The 14,827-nt window shown below is 41.8% G+C and overlaps 1 long non-coding RNA gene across 2 annotated transcripts in view; it reads right to left on the bottom strand.

Moving 5' to 3' along the window:
* LOC129923929 (uncharacterized) overlaps nt 1–14,827 on the bottom strand; it is a 65,708-nt gene that overhangs the window by 31,127 nt on the left and 19,754 nt on the right. For both annotated transcript variants that reach the window (XR_008775873.1, XR_008775874.1), the window contains exon 3: nt 9,432–9,628. This is a non-coding gene — a long non-coding RNA (uncharacterized LOC129923929). The remainder of the gene's footprint in view (nt 1–9,431; nt 9,629–14,827) is intronic.

Below are 14,827 nucleotides of genomic sequence, written 5' to 3'. Positions count from 1 at the left end.
TTTTTTACACTGAAAGAAATGGAAATCGTGATTCGGACTAAAACTAGAATCCAATTGATTTACGTTTTGAGAAATGTCTATTTGAGTAAGTAACCAGTAGCAGACGTAGTGAAAACACAAATGAAAAACTGCTCTTCTGGAACAGGAAACAAAAAAGGAAACGAAAGAGGAACGTTAGCTAGCAAACTAGATGAATGACAGGGCCAAGTTGGTGTTCATGCGTTGTCATGTGTTCGTGTGTTTTCTATAACCCTTACGTCAAGAATACTCTATTGTAAGTGGCATGTGGGGGCTGAGAGGCTGAAAATCATTTCGGCCTTGGCCTGACCACCTAAAACGGGGTTTCGAGTACGAATCCTGGCTCAACCAGAGTTGTATTTGCTGAGCGCCTAAAGGCAGCATGGAAACCTTCTCCATTCCACTGGTCCACAAAAGAGATTGACCATAGCGCACTGAGCATGCTACAAGGATGAACGATGCGCTATATAAAAATGTATTGAAAGAAGATATACTCTAAAGTTATCGATGACACCTTTGTTAAACAAATAAAGACTATAGTTTTATACATAAAATACTGAACCATAATCTTCAAATACAAAACCTAATAAAACACTCAGAAAGACACAAAGATAAAGGCACATTCCTCGTTCCATATGCTAGGACAAATTTGTACAAATGCTTCTTCTTCCTTAGTGCTATTAGAGCATGGAAATGGGTTTCCTGAATGACTTGGCAGAGTTTAAGTCATTGATTAACATACATTGACTAGATTGACATAGGGACAAGCGCAGGACGTAATCATCTTCTTTTTTGAAGTCACGTCCGTAATGTATACGATACAATAAGATATAGTTTTATTGATGCAGGTTTGCTATATAAATGCAGGATATCGAATAACTACAGGTTGGTTAAATAACTACAGGTTTGTTAAATAAATGCAGCTTCGCTGTACAAATATTAATGAACTGTGCACAGAAACTCCTATTCAGATGTAACACATTATGTATTACTGGATGGTCGTGGTCAATGGAAAGTCATTAGCTTTACACTCTGCTAGAAGGACTGTCCTGTAGACATATCACCAGTTGACTTTTAAACAGAGCTGAACTGTTTTGCTTACAAGCACTGTCTTATAAGATCTACTTATCAAAACATTAAGGCCATAACCTTACAAGCAGACCTAGATATGTTCATGTCAGGAGTTAGAAAACAGGGAGAGGGCGCGAGAGAGGGGGGGAGGACTAAGAATCAATGACCAAAGATTACAATTAGACATCTGTGCACTAGGGAAAGTAGTGGCGCTGTTGGGGGCGGTGGTTAGGGAGGGAGGGGGGGGGGCTGCCAACAGATGGATGCTAAGCTAAAAAAAATAATAATAATATGGGTATTGAACAGTCCGAGGCAATGTGTCACTACAATAAGCTCGAGGCAAGGTAGAGGCCAGTTCAATGAGTCGATCACTGGGAGAGCAACAGATGTCTGGCGAAGTTCACCCAGATGAAGTGTAGAAGTTGTCCGTTGCATACTATGGACTCCACCGGGGGAAGGGGGGGGGGCGTCAACGATAGGCTCGGCACTGAAGAGCAAAAGACATTTTTTTGTAAACGGGTTCAGTCACCAAAGAAAGCTAGGACGAATGCGGCTTTTGCTTCCGAATTTTTTTATAGCTTCTATAAAGCGCTACTTTCATGCTTATAGCATGCTCGGAGCGCTATGGTCCAATCTTATTTGTGGATTGGTAGGAAGGGGGGGGGAGGAGGATATCTGGGAGAAGGTTTTCCGTGCTGCCTTTAGACGTAGACGCTCAATAAACACAACTCTGCTCGAGTCGGGTGTCGAACCACGGTATCCAAGCCAACCCAAGTTCAAGCGTACTTAACCTCTCGACCACGCTTCCCAAATCCCACTAATTGATCTTCCGTTTAGAGTTTAGGAGTTTTACTTACACCTAGATTACGAGAGAGAGAGATCTCAGTGTGTGTGTGTGTGATTGTATGTGTGACCCACAGTCTTCGCACAATTTCTAAACTCCCCCAAGATTGCTTGAACAAAAAGAACCCAAAAAATAACAAGAAAGGAAGGGGAATAACTCAAACGTTTCCATTCTATAAAAGGACTTCGGATTTCCAACAATCCTGCTCCTTCCAAAGAGATACTCTCGTCTATTTTCAGTTGGATTGTTCCAGATAACTTTGAAGTCTTAAGGCCAACATATATCCAAGGGCCTGATAACAACGTATTACTGTAAGAACGCTAGTGGAGTGTCCCGCAGCCACTGGCAGCCAGCATTGACTAACTCAGTGCAGTCAATAAACATCACAACTGAATGCAGTGACATGACAGCCAAACCGACATTTATTATAACGAGGGGATTAAAAAAATGCAAAATGTAGTTTCGCTATTGCGGGACTGGAGTGTCCGCTGTACTGTCACTAAACAAAGAGCTCTAAACATGAATGACTATCTCAGGATTTTGATTTTGCTGTTTAAGCGAATTGTCAATAACTGCAACCCACTGATAGCACGTGAAACTGATACCTAATTAGATGATAACAGCTTCAAAAACAAAAACTCAGTTTAACGACATGGATTCACATTTCAGGCCGGAAAAGAACGCCAGTTTCAAGTAGAGTGGAGCTACATTCAGCTACATGTCCGTAATAAGCCAAAGACATAAAACAAAGAAAGGCACGCCCGCAGCAGTACCCCCACACACACACTTTTTTTTTCCACTGAACTTTTTTTTTATGGATCGACAATTAAAACTGAGCGCCCATCACTAATTTTTTTTTTTGGCAACAATTATATCATCATTAATTAATTCGTCTTAAAAGGATGTTTCATTTACTGATTTGCCGGATATTTCGTTTGCAACTTTTACACATATTTCCACAAAGATAATAAAGATAAGAGTTACTAAGACATCAGAACAACTCGTTTGAAAGTGAGACAGGCAGTGAACGTTTGGTCGTCTCCATGGTCCCGGGTTCATATCCTTCCCGCTGCCATTCCACGTCGTCCTGCGGGAGGTTCGGACTAGGAAGTAGATAATCTATCGGAAGGAACATTCGAAACATGTAAGGCATTAACTCTTTCTCTCCTAACTGACAATACCAACGTTGATTCCACCAGTATGTGGTAAATAATTACGGAGAGAAAGAGTCAAAAAAAAAAAACAACACATTTTTACATAGCTTCTATCAACTCTGTCTGTCTGTCTGTCTGGTAAAAAAAGTGTACACGTTATTTCTGCCACACCCAATTTCCGATCAAGCTGAAATTTTGCACAATTATTTCTTTTACCCAACAAAACAAGTATCAATAAACAAAGGGGAAGAAATCGTACTTGACTGAAAAGGTGGTATAAGCTGCATTAGTCCCCTTTATACTTTGGAGAGAGAATGGGTATGAAACTAACAATAGATAACTTTATAACCTTCTATTTTCACAAGCACTTCCCTAGCACAGTGGTTAATGTGTTGTCAAAAGGAGAATGAGGGAGCTTTAGCCATGAGTTCGAATTAAGGTCGTTCATTTTTTTTTAATAAGCGCATTACTTGATTCTTCTTCTCTCTCCCCCTCCCCCTTTTTTATATTCCCAATCGGTCCAGACAAGTAATAGGATCATATCGTATTGAGAAAGCTAAAAGCATGAAATCGCGCTAAGCTAAAACAATTGGTAGAAATATTTCTAACAGCACAGATTTATTACAGATAATCTAGATCTATTACAAGTTTAATTACATGACTGATCCAATCTAATTGATACAACTACGCTGAATACAAGCTTGTTTTTTTTTTTTAAAGTATTTTTTTTTATATTTGTTCTAGTTTCTACTCCACTGTCACTGCAGATGTATAAATACATATCTTCAAAAAAACGTTGCAATTTGTTTTAAAAGCTTGAAATATTGAAAAGCAAAATACTGTTAAGTAGTAACATAGAAATGTTTATATATCCTGTATCCCAATACAAAGGAGATAGTGTGCGTAAACAAAAATATTGTGTGTGTTTGAGTGTGTGTATGTATGTATATATTTCTATATAGATAGCTTAAGATGCCAGTGTGTTTTGAGCCTCAGCCGATGTATTGATTAAAGCCTCATTGTTACATCGTGCCTCCTCCCCTCCTCCGTCTCTGATATAACCAACTCGTGCGTGATAGTTACCTACAGAGAGTAGTAAGTCAATAAGAAGCCAACACACACACACACGCACACTCATAATAGCTGCTACTGAAGGGCGGGGACGGGTGGGGGACAGATAAAACATTGTCATCTCGTAACCAGCAGACGAGGCTAAACGCGCACACTAGGTCTCTAGTAATCTACTATTGTTATCGCGGCTACGACCAAACTCTGTACTTGCTGTTCACTAACAGTTAGACATGAAGAAAGCTTTCATTCAGAGCTCACAAGACTGGTTCTAGCTTGAATTTTAACTCGAGTTTAACTTCATTTTAATATTGTGTGAGGCGCCGTGACTGACTGGTAAAGCCCTTGACTTCCGAAACGGGGTCCCGGGTTCGAATCCTAGTCAAGACTGAGATTTTTAAAATTTCGGGATCTTCAGGGCGCTTCGGAGTACACCCAGCTGTAATGAGTACCTGGCATAAGTTGAGGAAAAGTAAAGGCGGTCGTTGTGCTGGCCACATGACACCCTCGTTAACCGTGGGCCACAGAAACATATGACCTTTACATCGTCTGCCCTATAGATCGTGAGGTCTGAAAGGGGGAACTTTTTACTCTTTTTTTTTTTACCTAATTTTAGGCTAAACTTTGACATCATCCCAAACAGAAATTCAACTTCCTTTTGTTTCCCATCAGTTTAACTCTTTCTCTCCTGACCGACGATATAAACGTTGATTCCATCAGAATGTGGTAAATAATTACGTAGGGAAAGAGTTAAGCTACCAGGTCAGAAAAATACTGTGTCATATATACTCCCAGGAAGTGCATGGGTTTATGGGTAATAACTGGATGCTTCGATCTAACTTGAGCTGGGTGTCATATATCTGAACAAGTGTATGGTAATATAGTCACGTGGCACAACTGAGCGTGCACAAACATCCCTGATCACGAAAGGGAGAGGGGGCGCTCCATTTCCATGCGAACTTTTCCTTTTAATATTTAACAACAGTGGTGTCCGAACCATTCCAGGCCTTGGGGGCCTCATAAGCTTCCAACAGGCGTGTGAAGTCTCAGAACAATAGCGTCGAGTCTAAATGAAGAGATCCGATGAGGCTTAATTGTGCCCTTTGGACGGAATTTCGGAAGGGCCCGATACCACAGAGTCAGGGGGCCTGAATATTGAACTGTAACGTCACAACCTGTGGGCAGTTTAGACCAATAGCTCGTTGCCACGTCATAAGTGTGTGCGACGTGCCCACAGGTTGTGACGTTGCAGGTCAGTGATGAGGCCTTCTATAACGATTGTTCGCGGCCGTATGCCACAGAGTCAGGGGCCCGATATCATAGAGTCAGGGGCCCGATACCATAGAGTCAGGGGCCCGATACCATAGAGTCAGGGGCCCGATACCATAGAGTCAGGGGCTGATACCATAGAGTCAGGGGCTGATACCATAGAGTCAGGGGCCCGATACCATAGAGTCAGGGGCTGATACCATAGAGTCAGGGACCGATATCACAGAGTTAGGGGGGCCAGATACCACAGAGTCAGGGGCCGATATCACAGAGTTAGGGGGGCCAGATACCATAGAGTCAGGGGCCGATATCACAGAGTTAGGGGGGCCAGATACCATAGAGGCAGGGGCCGATATCACAGAGTTAGGGGGGCCAGATACCACAGAGTCAGGGGCCGATATCACAGAGTTAGGGGGGCCAGATACCATAGAGGCAGGGGCCGATATCACAGAGTTAGGGGGGCCAGATACCATAGAGGCAGGGGCCGATATCACAGAGTTAGGGGGGCCAGATACCACAGAGTCAGGGGCCCGATACCATAGAGTCAGGGGCCGATACCACAGAGTTAGGGGGGCCCGATACCATAGAGTCAGGGGCCGATACCACAGAGTTAGGAGGGGCAGATACCACAGATTCAGGGGCCCGATACCATAGAGTCAGGGGCCGATACCACAGAGTCAGGGGCCCGATACCACAGAGTCAGGGGCCGATACCACAGAGTTAGGGGGCCCGATACCACAGAGTTAGGGGGCCCGATACCACAGAATCAGGGGCCCGATACCACAGAGTTAGGGGGCCAGATACCACAGAATCAGGGGCCGTATAGCGTAATTTGGGCATCACTGTTTAATTACATACACGCTAGACTTAAACATACCACACCCTCTTTTTTTTTTCTCTTCATAATCAAACATGCTTTATCTCCGTGACATAAAAATCAAACTAGGAACTTACTGACAATGGGCACTTCAACAGTAATCTCCAAACTACTTCTCTTGTCAACAGAGGAGATAACTTCCTGCACCAGCATTCAGCTTCGAACCGGAGCCGTGTTTTCACCACACGTTTGGAACATCAAATAACCAAAAACGATAAGTCAGAACCTGTCCGCCAAAACCAACCTTTCGGCTATCAACGAATTATTGTCCTGACAGGACTGCGCTCTGACCGGGGTCCTCCTACTCAGCGTGACAAGACAGCGAAACAACGAGGCAGGAGTGAGAGAAGACACGAGAGTGAGAGACGGAGGGGCAGATTGAAAGACCGGGCGCCGAGAATAGAAACAGAAACCTGGTGAGTGACACACTGCTACAGGAAACTTCAAGTGAGGCCTGAACCCCCCCCCCCGCCCCACTGCTCACCCCAACGACTGGCTTTGCACTTGAAACAATGGACCCGTCCACAACGGGGTGGGGATGACAACATTAGAAATTACAAATCATTATGAGCCAATGTTGGGTGCTGTACCACCCAATCTCTCCACCACCTTTGGTTTTAAACACTTAAGAAAATTAAAGGATCAGAAACGATTGCAAACTTGGACACTTCCATAATAAACATAAATATACATATATGCGGTTTCTATAACGAGGTAGAGTCCTTATAATGTAGAGAATTTGTAGCCATTGAGGAAAATAAAACATTTGAGCAGTGAATGCGGAACATTAAAAAAAAATATATTAATTTCTCGTAAAGGCGACAACTGATTATAATCTTACGAAAGCAATTAGTATAAAATACACATACACACACACACACTTTGCCAAGTGTACACACTTACAAATCAACATACTTAAAGTAAGATTGTATAGGCAGTTCGTGTTAGGCCACTTCTTTATTGTAACTCAAGTACTGTAAAACGACTGACCCCACAGGGGCGACTATGAGTTTGCATGTAACATAAACTCCCTTTATTATTTAGATCAATTCTAGGTGCATAGTTTAATTTTTAGTACACCTAAAATATGCAATATTTACGAAGAATCGGTTTTTATTTTGAAAGCAGGTCAAATAAAATTCAAATAGTAGTATCACATATCATCGAAAAAATCGACCTCTGGTGCTAAAGTGCTATCCCAACTAATTTTCCTCTTTAAAAAAACTTAAGTGTTAAAGTGCTGTCCCCAAATCTTTTTTTTTTCTAAAGACTCGAGTGCTAAAGTGCTATCCCCAACTAATTTTCATATTTTAAAAAATCGGTTGCTAAAGTACTGCCTCCATCGAATTTTCATAGAAAAAAAATAATTCCGGTGCAGAAGTCATTTTTTTCCCCAGTCTGAATAATTTAAGTCTCTCACTAAACAAAAGGACTTTTAAAACTCTTCATGTTTCATAGACATGCGAACATTTCATACCAAATATTTCACTGACATACATCTCAGAGCGATAGTGGAAGGCTTAAACTAGTTCAGCCATTCGGTGATGTACACACATCTTCGTAAGGAAAATATCCTTAAATTGTTTACGAAACTCAAGAAGTATATGTAACATTGTTGTATATGTAACACTGTTGTATATGTAACACTGTTGTATATGTAACATTGTTGTATATATAACATTGTTGTAAATGTAACACTGTTGTATATGTAACACTGTTGTATATATAACATTGTTGTATATGTAACACTGTTGTATATGTAACACTGTTGTATATGTAACAATGTTGTATATGTAACACTGTTGTATATGTAACACTGTTGTATGTGTAGCACTGTTGTATGTGTAGCACTGTTGTATATGTAACACTGTTGTATATGTAACACTGTTGTATGTGTAGCACTGTTGTATATGTAACACTGTTGTATATGTAACACTGTTGTATATGTAACACTGTTGTATGTGTAACACTGTTGTATGTGTAACACTGTTGTATATGTAACACTGTTGTATGTGTAACACTGTTGTATATGTAACATTGTTGTATATGTAACACTGTTGTATATGTAACATTGTTGTATATGTAACATATGTAACATTGTTGTATATGTAACATTGTTGTATATGTAACACTGTTGTATATGTAACACTGTTATATATGTAACACTATTGCCCTTCTTGTCTTATCTATAGCAGTTTTCATACAGTAACATGCAACAGAAAACAAAAAAGGTTACTTTTTTAAAAAAACAAAGCTTATCTAAGGGAAAGAACTGCTAATTACTGGCATTTATCTGAAAATTGAAGGGTTTAGCCCCCTTTTTGTTATATAAAATAAAATTAATTAATTTGTACTAAATGATTAACTAATTGGTTAATTGTTTGGACTGACTCCTGTATTGTCATCAACAATGAATACTTAAACAAAATTTCAACTTGATCCGAGAAGGGGAAGTGGGAGAAAAAAACATGTTCAAACTTTTTATCAGACAGACAGACAGACAGACAGGGTGATTTGATATAAAGCTTTTTAAAAAGAAGTAGAATCTTGGCTATAGTGGGAGTCCCAATGATTCGGAAATTATTGGTACAACAGCGTAAATGGTTGTAGATAGTGGCGTAGCTATGGTGGGGAGATGGGGGGGGGGAAGAATTTGAAAATCCCCCCCCGGGGCCCCCAAATGAGTGTTATTTTTTTTTTTACATTAAATATTACGCCATTATCTCATGTCATGATGTCGAATGTCAAAATGCAGGGGCCCCCAAAGAGGTCCAGCCCCCCCCCCTCCACCCTGGAACATAAATGATGGCGAATTCCTAGGTACGCCACTGGTTGTAGATAATGGTTAATACAGAATTTGTACAGGTATTCCTCCCTTTCTCACCCCCCCCCCTCTATCACCTTCAGTCCAGTAGGGATTCGGCGCCTTCGTGGGCGCCATTATCCTCTATCACCAATTCAAGTCAGTAGAAGGAGCGTAGGGCCTACAATATGTCTTAAGATTTCTGAGTCGGGAAGAGTCTATGTAACATTCTTAACAGGAGTTTTAAAACAAAGCAACGTCCGCGACGACTCTCCTCAGCTTGGATATATCGTCAACCCTGAAACAAACTACTAGTAACAAACTTACCTAGTTAGTCTCGGCCTGGTTCTTCATCACCATAAGGTCATCGCCGGACGGTGGTCATCTGATCAATCCTGATCGATTCCTGTACAGCTGGAGGGTGCTCTCCCCTCTCTCCCCCGCCTCAGGACCGATGGAGTACATCTATATGCGCCGAGTCCCAGGCCAATAAACGAGCAGCTGTCACTTCACACGTGGGTCGCCTGTGTTTATGGACATAAAGAACATGTCAAGTTTGAAAACAACAAGTCCAAACTAATCTATAATCAGCAGAGATAAAAGCCTGTTCCTGTAACGACTACACTTCGACAGACATTTATACCACAGTCATGTATACTACAGGCACATTGCTTCATTTGATACCATTAAGTAAATATTCTCTTTTGTTGTTTTTTTTAACTCACTCCCTTATTCTCTCTCTTCCTCTCTCTCTCTCTCTCTCTCCCTGTTTTCTACAAATTACAATCAATTACAGAACACAGCCACCAGACGTGTAAACGTATAAACGATAGCTAGTAATTTATCTTCATTACTGAATGAAAAAAAAAAACCATCACGTTCAGACGAGACAATGTTTACATCGAGTGTTTAAAGCTTCATGTAAAGCGTCAAATCAAGGATCCATGACAACTCATTCGGGGCATAAAATGGGATGGAAGACAGACATCCCTGGGCACCAAAAAAGGGTTAAAGACAGCACGAACATGGCACCAAACAGGGATAACTAATAATCCGCTCAGTGCACTGACAGGCCTTCCAGGGAACCAAATCACTGGCCCCCTGACTCTGTGGTATCGGGCCCCAGACCATGTGTATCTGGCCCCCTGGCAGTGTCACTGAAAGGCCTTCCAGGGAACCAAATCACTGGTATTGGGCCCCTGACTCTGTGGTATCGGGCCCCTGATTCTGTGGTATCTGGCCCCCTGACCCTGTGGTAATGGGCCCCTGACTCTGTGGTATCTGTTCCCTGAGTTTGAGGTATCGGGCCCCTTACTCTGTGGTATCGGGCCCCCTGTCAGGGCTTAAAGGGCATCATATATAAGTCTCAACTGCCCACATTGATATGTCTCAACTACCCACTTCGATGTCTCAACTGCCCACTCCGATATCCTAAACTAGCGCTTTCTAGACTTGGATAACATGTCAATACCAACAAAGTGAACTCTGGACCACCACTTCAAACTCCATCAACAGCCCTGACCACTTGAAGTATTCATTTCTAACAAATTATAAAATCTTACTAATCAACCTAAATGAAAAAGACAAGGCCGGGATTCGAACACTGAACCGTCATGTTAGTAATGGATCTATCACCAAGCCAGCTGTGAAACATAACTTTTGATAAAACGGGATCTATAAGTGTAAATATGCAATCAATAAAAATGGCCAAGAACTGAACCTTGAAACGTGATGTTATTTCTAGCTCTATCGCCTCGGCCAGGCAAACCAGAGTTATGTTCAATGAACGCAGTGTCATGATGGCATTGAACGGTAGATGTGCTTCATTTCGTGAGTCAATAGATGCGCGCGCGCGCGCGCGCGCGCGCGCGTGTGTGTGTGTGTGTGTGTGTGTGTGTGTGTGTGTGTGTGTGTGTGTGTGTGTGCGTGTGTGTGCGTGTGTGTGTTGCAAGATGGCGGATGACAATACGACAACGACATGAACACTTACAAGACTAGGTGCTGGCACTTAGTATGACTAGAGGGACAATCAAGTTGTGCTAGAGAGACAAAGAGAAGGAGTGAGAGAGAGGGAGGGGGGAAGATGAAGAGAGAGATATAAGGAGGGCAGAGAGAGAGAGAGAGAGAAAGAGAGAGAATGTGGGAGAGATTTTTTAAAAAAAGGGGGGGGGGGAAAGAGGGGACAGTTTAGCTGAGGTAGAATCCGTGACGTCGCAGGTAAATAACAATGTCAAGGCCGCCCGTGTGTCAACAGTCAGTACTTTAATTGACACAGAACACCTTGAGTTCTGTACTTTCACTAGCTCTGTTGACTTTTACCAAGAGATAGCAGTGTGTTTGGGGGTGTGTTTTGGTATGTCACACATACAAAAAAAAAAAAAAACAACTAAAGTACCTAACATTCCCATTAGTCATATTTTGAATCACTAAATAGCGCTCAAAAATGAGTTGATCTTAAACACAGGTAAGTATAGACAACAATGGACCTAATAGTCTTCCTTCTCTTAACTTACTATCCACTTAATAAAAAAAAAATCAGGAGCACACGAACATTTACACACAATCCTACTTTTAGAAAGTTTACAGTAGCTTCCCTCAAAGCACATATACAGTATCTACTTTAAATAAGTAAAAAGGGGGGGGGGAGGGGAAGAAATAGATGACTACGCACAAAACCACTGGCCCATTTAAAAATGACTCATTGAGATCTGCTTAGCTAGTAAAGGAGGTCAACGATTGGAGAGAGAGAGAGAGACTGCAGTTTTAACACAATTCTCCGCAGAAAGACGAAGGCGTCAACGTTATTAAACTCGCATCAAACACAAACTCCCAGATTAAAATGACCTCATTTTGGCACGCAATAAAAATAAGAACGGAACAGATTTTTCTGCAAATAAGACCATCAATGGACAATGAAGCAATTTAGACATTTATATAAGTAAGCGTCAACGATATTAAACTCGCATAAAACACAAACTCCCAGATTAAAATGACCTCATTATGACATGTAATAGAATTCAGAACGGAACAGATTTTTCAGCAAATAAGACCATCAATAGACAATGAAGCAATTTAGAAATTTATATATGTAAGCGTCAACGATATTAAACTCGCATCAAACACAAACTCCCAGATAAAAAAAAAAAGCTCATTACGTCGAACCCAAACTCCCAGATTAAAATGACCTCAATATGACATATAATAGAATTCAGAACGAAACAGATTTCCTGCAAATAAGACCATCAACAGACAGGGAAGCAACCCTGCACTATTCTACCCCACCCCAACAATCCCTTGTCATTTCTGGAGGAACGCCCAAAACGTCTGAAACAAAAACAACACTGGTGCTTCCGAACTGAGGGGTCCCGGGTTCGCAACTCGGTGAAGACTGGGATTCTGAATTTTTGGGACTCTTAGGATGCCCACGAGTACCCAACATTAGTTGGAGAAAAGTTAAAGGCGGTTGGTCTTTGTGCTAGCCACGTGACACCCCTGTCAACCGTCGGCCATAACAAGATACGTCCTTTTTATCATGCCCAATGGATCACAAAGCCTGGAATGGGGTACTTAACTTTTTTTAATTGGTGTTTTTTATTTTTAAACTGGGTTCAGAACGAGCAGGCCGGATTGAGCCCTCCGGTTTAGATTCAGAGACACATCTCTTTTGGTTTACCTTCACCCTTCAGGAGGAGCTTGCGTCACAGATCCCCCCATCCGTCACCAATGCCGACAGAGCCAGTGACACGCCCCTCCCAGTAGTTTAGGTCGGTGTGATAACGACGCCAGTCTGTGGAGATATTGACGGAACCCTGAATTCGTTATTAACTCTTTGCCACATCAGCACATTTCGGGCATGGCGATGTAGACTCTCGTAGAGCAAACAGTTGCCTCCTGACGTGGTTTTCCATTTCGTTCCCCTACCCTTCTCATCGTGCTGTAAATATATCGGTCGAAGAGAGAGGGAGCGGGGAGGGGGATGATTTTCGCAGAAAAATTACGTATGTCTTTATTGTACCAGTCACTCGTGTTTCGTTTTATTACTTTTGAAATATGCATGTGTGTTTTAAAAAGAGTTGAACTGAGTTTGAATAAGTTGGCTTGATTTTTATTTGCTTTAAACGTTTATAGAATGAAAAAAAAAAAGCATATTAAAGGGAAAAAAAAATCTGCTTTAAAAAATCTTGACGTTTTTGCCTAATAAGTTAAAGGGTGACCACCATCAAATCTTATACCAACACAGACGTTACTTCGAGAAAAGATGGTTACGTCCTACGAGTGGCTCGAAAACTGAAACCCCGACTTATCGAACTAGAAGGAACCATCTCGCTTGCTTCAAAATATCTAATGCTTGAGTTGGTTTGTAAACTATTTTACATGTTTCGGGTGTTCCTTCAGAGTTGAAGATGGTTTACTTCCTAGTCCAAACCTCCCCCAGGACGACGTGGGACGGGAGCGGGCAGGGTTTGAACCCGGGACCATCCATAAGTCCGAACGACAGTCCAGCGCGCAAACCGCACGGCCAGGCAACCATCCAGTTAACCGAAGGGATGGTGTTATTCAGAGGTGAAGTATGTACTAGAACAAATTCCTAGCCGAGGTCCAATCGTCATAGAAGGCCTCAACACTGACTAGCGACGTCACAACCCGTGGGCAGTTTCGACCAACAGCACGTTGCCACGTCACGGGTCTTTAATAGAGATGCAATTATGGAATTTTGTCTATTTTTAGGGCCCTCCAGTTAAGGAAGGTATATTAAACATATACTACGGTCTCCACCATGATCTAAGGAACATTTATGCCAAGTTGTATCAACATTGGTCAGACGGTTTTGGGTTTTATTCCGGACATACATACTTATGCCCTACTTTTATATAATACATAAACATTTATGAAGTGTATATGAACAATATAAACGAATTAAACAAATAAAAATTACGATGTATGTCTAATAACTACCAAAACTGTTATTAAAACACACAAATGTCTAATCATCATCTCTTAACAGGTTGTAATCATAATGCAACTGAAGGATTAGTCTCCCTTTCCTAATCAATATATTACAGTTGAACACCTGGATAAAAAAAAAAGAGGGGAGGGGGGGGGATACTTTTTTTTTTTAGGATGGGTGAAATGGCAACAGGACTACAAGGAGGGAGAAAAAATGTCAATTCAGCTGTACGTACGGTTGTGTGCCAGAGGTCATGTCAGCCATCCGGAACACATCGCGTCACTGACACTAGTGATATAAACTGTATGCCACGTTACACCAACACACACACACACACACAAAGACTGACCTCTAGGTACACATCTTACGTGATACGTTCAGGTCTACACACGAACACACACTCCATCTCTCGATAAGTCACCAACAACACTTCCTAACTATGTTAGGAGACAGGTACATAGACTAGCCAGGAAGCCCTGGTTGAAATCTACTAACACCCAGTCACTGTAACGTTTAAACCTATTATGAACTCGACAGTATATATCCCCTTATTCCCTTTGTCTTTGTCCCAAAGTATGTGACGTTCAAGGGTCAGTGGCCAGATAAGAACAAAGCTTGTCTTCGAGTCCAAAGGACAGAGAGATTGGTGAAGAGCCCATTTCTCATCCTGGCCACGGATAAAAGCCTTTCCTTGGTCAAGGGCCCATAAAAGGGAACCGGACGTTCTCGGACCTTAAGGACATCTGACTCCAAAGATTATGGTGGGGGTGCAGTA

This window comes from Biomphalaria glabrata, chromosome 18 (genome assembly GCF_947242115.1).
Source record: "Biomphalaria glabrata chromosome 18, xgBioGlab47.1, whole genome shotgun sequence".
Classification (NCBI taxonomy): Eukaryota; Metazoa; Mollusca; class Gastropoda; family Planorbidae; genus Biomphalaria; species Biomphalaria glabrata.
The sequence above is the reverse complement of the archived record's forward strand: the minus strand, read 5'-3'. Positions and strand labels throughout refer to the sequence as shown.